Raw genomic sequence first — 6,236 nt, 5'->3', positions numbered from 1 at the left:
CCAAAACCCATTAGTGGTATCAGAGCCTCGATTGGTTTCTATTGTATTGATGCCTAGTATTTTCAGTCTTGTTGCAAAATCGATTTTTTGGCCCCCTGACTGATGAACTCGGCGAGTTCCAATGTGGACTCGGCGAGTAGCTCCAACTCGGTGAGTCCATAGAGGAACTCGGCGAGTTCGAGCGTCAGTTAGGCAGATTTTCTGGATTTTTATCTATTTTGACTTAGGATAATTTCCATAATTGTTTAAAATTAATAAAATACGAATTTTATTGATCCCTTATGATTATCTTTGTCAAAATAAAAGATTTTGGTCATTTAATTAGATAATTGTTACCTTATTTGATAAATATTAAATTATTTGAATTATTTGATCATTATCTTGCAAGAATTTAAACTAGATCTAATTAGATAACCACCAATTAATTGTTAATTGCCTTATTTGAATTATGTGATCTAGAATATTCTTGATAAAGTTTGGAAAAGTTTCAAATTAATCCCTTTAGGTTTTATAGTTTAAATTGGAACTTAAAAGTTTTGTTTTTGAAATTTAAATAAGTTAAACCCTAATGTTTTGAAATGTTTCAAAACTTGCCCTTAAGTTTTGGAATTTAAAAGTTGATTAAAAGTTTAATTTAGGAATTTTAACTTCTAAAACCCTAGTATTGTTTTGAAAAGTACAAATCACACCCTTATGGTTTTATTAATTAATTAAAGTGTATAATTAAAGGAGATTTAATAAATCCATAAAGTTTTGGTTTACAATTTAATTAAATTCAAAGTGTAATTATTAAAATTTGACCACCTAGTATTTTAAAAGTGTAAAATACACCCTATACTATATATAACATTAAAAGTCTAATATTATATATATGTATGTGTAAAAGTCAGTCTTATTGTTAGTAGGCCTCATTCACGAAGCTGGTCTATAAGGGGTGTTTAAGGAAATTGCCTATAAAATGGCGATTGAATGTGTATCCACTCTTACCCACCGCACTCTTGACTAGTGGAGGGTCGTTAGCCAAACAGGTAGGATAGGACAGAAACCTTCCATTATAAGTATAATGATGTACAAAAGTAACTAAATGCTTTTACAAGTTCCCAATCTTAGTTACTTTAGGCAAAAGTGAATTGATGCTATTCCATGAAATTACACTTTGTACCCTTGCAAAGACGTTAGTGGAGCGTGTGTGGTTAACCGACACACTAAATGGTTCTAAGCAAAGGTAGCAAGGGGTGACTCAATGTTTGTCATAGTTCGGTGGTGTGTGTGTGCTTAACCGGCACATCGAATAGGTGACTGTAACATGTGGGGGCACTATGTAAGTTTGCATGGTTATTCACACATTCTTTGTGATCCTCGGTATCCCAGTCACAAACTAGAGGGGCATATGGAGATTTAAACATGCCATTGAAAAGTTCAATGAATCTCAAAGGATCTAGGAATTTTCATAGATTTAAAACATAAATTTCTTTTTCGTTTTTCATGGTGAAAATTGGTAAATCGTCATTTACCTACCTTCAAATATTCTGCAACTATATTACGACATCCCTTTTCTAGGTTGTAGAGTATTGTGTTGGGTTCTAGCCTTAATATCTCATTTGGTTGATTTATTAAGGACTCAATCAATCAACTAACTTGAATTTAGTTTCTCCCGTTTTGTAGATTTCAAAGTACGACAACTATGGTATTCCCAAATCCCGTGGAACAAGCTTTCCACATGAATATGATATTCCACGATTCGATCGAGGAATAAGAGATCATGCTTCACTTCCTCCACCTCCTCCAATTATTCTCCCTAACCCACAAGTTCGAAGGCTTGAAAAGTTCAAGCTCACTCAAGCCCTTTTGGCAAGTAGAGATGGGAAACCTATGTGTGTACACGTCTTAGAGATGAAGTCAGACATTGAAAGGTTAAGGATGTTGGGTGTCGAGATTTCAGGTAAGTTGGTTGTTGACTGGGTTCTTCAGTCGCTTCCTGAATCATATAGTGAGTTCATTAGAGAGTACTATATGATGTGACCCTCATTGATTTGACCTATTTGCTTATAGCTGCTGAATCAGAAATGATTTGGCGAGCTGGTCGAGCAAATTTGTCTAATAACTCAAACTCCCAAACTTCAATGGATATTGAAAATGGTGATATTGGAGATCCAGAAAAGGTAGATTCTGAGATAGTTCCATGTTCCATTCCAAAGGAATCCATTTGCTTTTATTGCCAAGAGAAGGGGCATTGGAGACAAAACTGCCCTATTTGTTGGATAAGGTGTCTAAGTCCATAACTTATTTGGTACATACTTGACCCGGCCCGGCATGGTCCATTTGGGTTGCACTTCACCCAAACGATTTATGGATAATTTTATGAGAATTGTATACTTACGATTTATTAATATATTATAAGTTATAATATATTAATATGAAGTCATATTATTTAATTAGTTTTAGTCTTAAATTAATTATGAATTAATTTAGAGATAAAAAAGAAGACTGAGTAAATTATGGGCTATTATATTTTATATAGTGTGGGCTAATACTCATTTGTTAATGAGCTAAGCTAATATGGAAGTCCATGGATGGTCCATGGAGCTTTTAACCCATGGATCCTTGGAAAGGAAAAAGACATGGGTTATTAGGGTTTCACCCTAACCATGCACACTATATAAAGAAGCATATGATGCAAGAAATGTGACACTAGGAGTGTGAGACTTAGTGGTGGCCGATTCCACAAGAAAGTATACTACTCTCTGAAACTTTTCCAAGTGTTTGTGGTGATTTGTGATTCCATTTGAGGCATTCACACTATTGGTGCTTGGCTCTCAAACTCCAAACAATCAACCATCATCAAAAGGTATGTATTTCTACTAGTACTTTTATGATTCATAATCCTTATGCTATGCTAGTTAGGAAGAAACCTTGGAAGTTATTATTTGCATGTATTTTAGAAGAAAACATAGATCCAAGGTTTATTAGGGTTGCATGCACACTTAGGAAGTGTTAGATTGCTAAAAACCTAACAGTGGTATCAGAGACTAGGCTTGTTTTCTTGAATACTTGATGCAGATTGCTGAAAATCGAAGTTTATGTGCTGTCTGCACAGCAGACTCGCCGAGTCCATGAAGGGACTCGATGAGTCCAAGACAAAATTCATCCAACTCGGCGAGTTAGTTCATGCACTCGACGAGTTGGAACCCCAGACAGCATATCTTTGAGTTTTGGTGCTGGAATTGGTCTAGAATCATTACCTTAAACTGTTTTGGACTCATAAAACCTGTTTTTGTTGTGGTAATGATGATGGTGGACCAATTTCAAAGTGATAATCAAAATTTCAAGTTTATATGTGTTCATATGATTCTTGAAATTGTTAATGTGGATGTTCATGTTCATATGAGTTTTGTTAGATCATAGGAATTATTTGCAAATTGTTTGTTAGTTAATTCTTGATCTTAATGTGTTTTAATGGAATTCATAATTTGTCCTCAAGTTATGGAATTCCAAAAGTTTTTTTCTTTTAAATGTTTTTTTAAGAAGTCATAAGTTACACTTTAGAAGAGTTTTTCTAATAAATGCTTTTATGGACTTCATAACTTGTCCTCAAGTTATGGATTTCCAAGAGACTCTTCATTAAAGGTATTAAACACTTAATTAAAACTCATAAGTTATGAATATCCAAAAGTTTATGAATTGTTCAAAACTTGCCCTCAAGTTTTGGAATTTGTAAAGTCTCACACAAACTTTAATTCCATACCCTAGAAGTTTTAAAAGTTAAAATTCTACACTTATACTATTTATAACATTAATGGTTAATTATATATATATATATATATATATATATATATATATATATGTATAAGAACAAGTCGTTTTACTGTTAGTAGGCCTCATTCACAAAGCCGGTCTATAAGGTGGGTATAAGGTTGTTGCCTATAAAATGGCAACTTAATGGGTGTCCACTCTCACCCACCGCTTGCTTGATCGGTGGAGGGTCGTTAGCCGAACGGGTAGGACAATGACTTCAAATTCTCATTAAAAGTATGATGAATATTATAAAGTAACTAAATGTTTTATTTAATTCCAAATCTTAGTTACTTTAGGAAAAATGTGAATTTGGTGCTAGCCTATGGAATTCACACTTTGTACCTTACCAAGTCGGTGGAGCGTGTGTGGTTAACCGGCACACTAACTTGGACTAGTAAGGACCACGAAGGGTGACTTAATGTTTGTCATAGATCAATGGAGCATGTGTGGTTAACCAGCACATTGATTAGGTGATAATATTAAGGATACCAAGTGAATTGGTATGGTTATTCACACCTTGTTTTGTGATCTTCGGCATGCCAGTCACAAAATTTGAGAGGGCACACTTGAGATTGAAACATGCCATCGAAAAGTTCAATGAATCTCAAAAGATCTAGGAATTTCAAATCCAATTAAAACCTAATAAATTATTTCATTTTTCATGGTGGAAATTGGTGAATCGTCATTCGCCTACCTTCAAATATTTTATAGCTTGGATTACGGCATTCCTCTTCCAAATTATAAACTATTGTGGTGGGTCCTAGCCTTAATATTTCATATTGGGTGTTATATTAAGGATTTTGAATCAACTAACCTAATTTTCTCCCATTATAGATGTCTGGTTCAGACAACTATGATCTTCCCAAATCTCTTGAAGATGGTGTCCCTCAACATCATGCTTCACTTCCTCCACCTCCTCCAATTATTCTCCCTCACCCACAAGTTCTTGAAAAGTTTAAAGTCACTCAATCCCTATTGGCAAGCATAGTCTATGTGTGCTCACATCTTGGAGATAAAGTCACATATTGAGAACCCGGGAGAGTTGGGTGTCAAAGTCTCGTGAAAGTTGGATGTTCAATCACTTTCTTAGTAACATAGTGAGTCTCTTTGGGACTACTATGAGACGGACTATGACATGACCCTTAATGATGTTATCTATTTGCTTGGTGTTGTGGAATCAACAATGATTTGGAACACCAGTAAAGCAAATTTGATTAAAATAACAACTTCCCAAGTCTTAAATGGACATTGACAATGGTAGCATTGGATATCTAGAAAGGGATTTCTCTTCCCAATGGAAAGGGATCGGCCATAGTCAACTTGGTTGTCCAAATGGTAAAGAGAAAGGCTAAGTCTGAGATAGTCTCATGTGCCATTACCAAAGGGTCCATGTCTTTTGTTACCAAAGGAAGGGGCATTGGTTGCGAAGCTGCCCTATTCACCTGAAAGGTCATAAGGTTGATCAAGTCAAGAGGTTTAACTCTACTTCGGGTAAAGTCCACTGTCTAACTCTATTAAGTTCCTATTTGGAGATTCTTATTACATAATGTGAATGGGTCACATGCTGATGTTTTTAAGAATCAAAGAAAAGATAGGAAGCTTAAAGTAAGTATATGTTGATTCTGATTGCAAAGGTGGGTTTCGATCGCATGGTTCGACAATCAGAATTTTGAGCTGTTGCTTAAGAGTTATAATATATTGCTTATGAATGGATAACAACAAGGTTTTCGTGTGGATTGTAAGGATAAGTTTTTCCGCAAAGTTTTAAAATAAAAGGAACAAAGGGATTTAATTTTATTTATTTTAAAAATATCCTTATAATGGCATCTGTGGAAAATTGTTGCTTATATGTTTCCAGTAATAGCAATATTGGAAAGTGGATTTGATTCTTTCATTTGTGGTAGTGTCTGAATTTACCAAATGAAGAAAGTTTTTCATCACCCAAGTTTCAATTGGATAGAAACTTGGAATCATACAAGTTGTATTGTATGATGAATGAGAATTTTCATCTTTGAAAATTAAGACTAATTCTTTGATCACATGTATATGTGAGTAAATTGAAGGACTAAGGAATTAGGTACACTGGGTGTGCGCTGGTCAAGATCCACCACAAAGATTGATTTGTCATGATTTACTAAAGATTAGTAAATATGATTATACTTATGAGGTTAAGTATAATTCTGTAACATTGGAAAGGTTACAATGTATGACAAAACAAATGAGAAGAATCAAATTAGGCAGAAAGATAAAAGTTTCACAAATCTGAAAGGATGGGAGAGTACTTTAGTATCGTATTTCATGATCATCTTAATGATTATGAAACCATATCACAAATTCATACTCTAAGGACGTCTTAGTGCATTGTTATGGCTAAGAAGAGAGGTCATGAATTGTTGGATTGGTTAAGATCGAGAAGATGAGTCCTACTTCGTTCCAAAACA

The sequence above is a fragment of the Lactuca sativa genome, chromosome 7, assembly GCF_002870075.4.
Source record: "Lactuca sativa cultivar Salinas chromosome 7, Lsat_Salinas_v11, whole genome shotgun sequence".
Taxonomy (NCBI): domain Eukaryota; kingdom Viridiplantae; phylum Streptophyta; class Magnoliopsida; order Asterales; family Asteraceae; genus Lactuca; species Lactuca sativa.
This window is presented reverse-complemented; position numbering follows the sequence as displayed.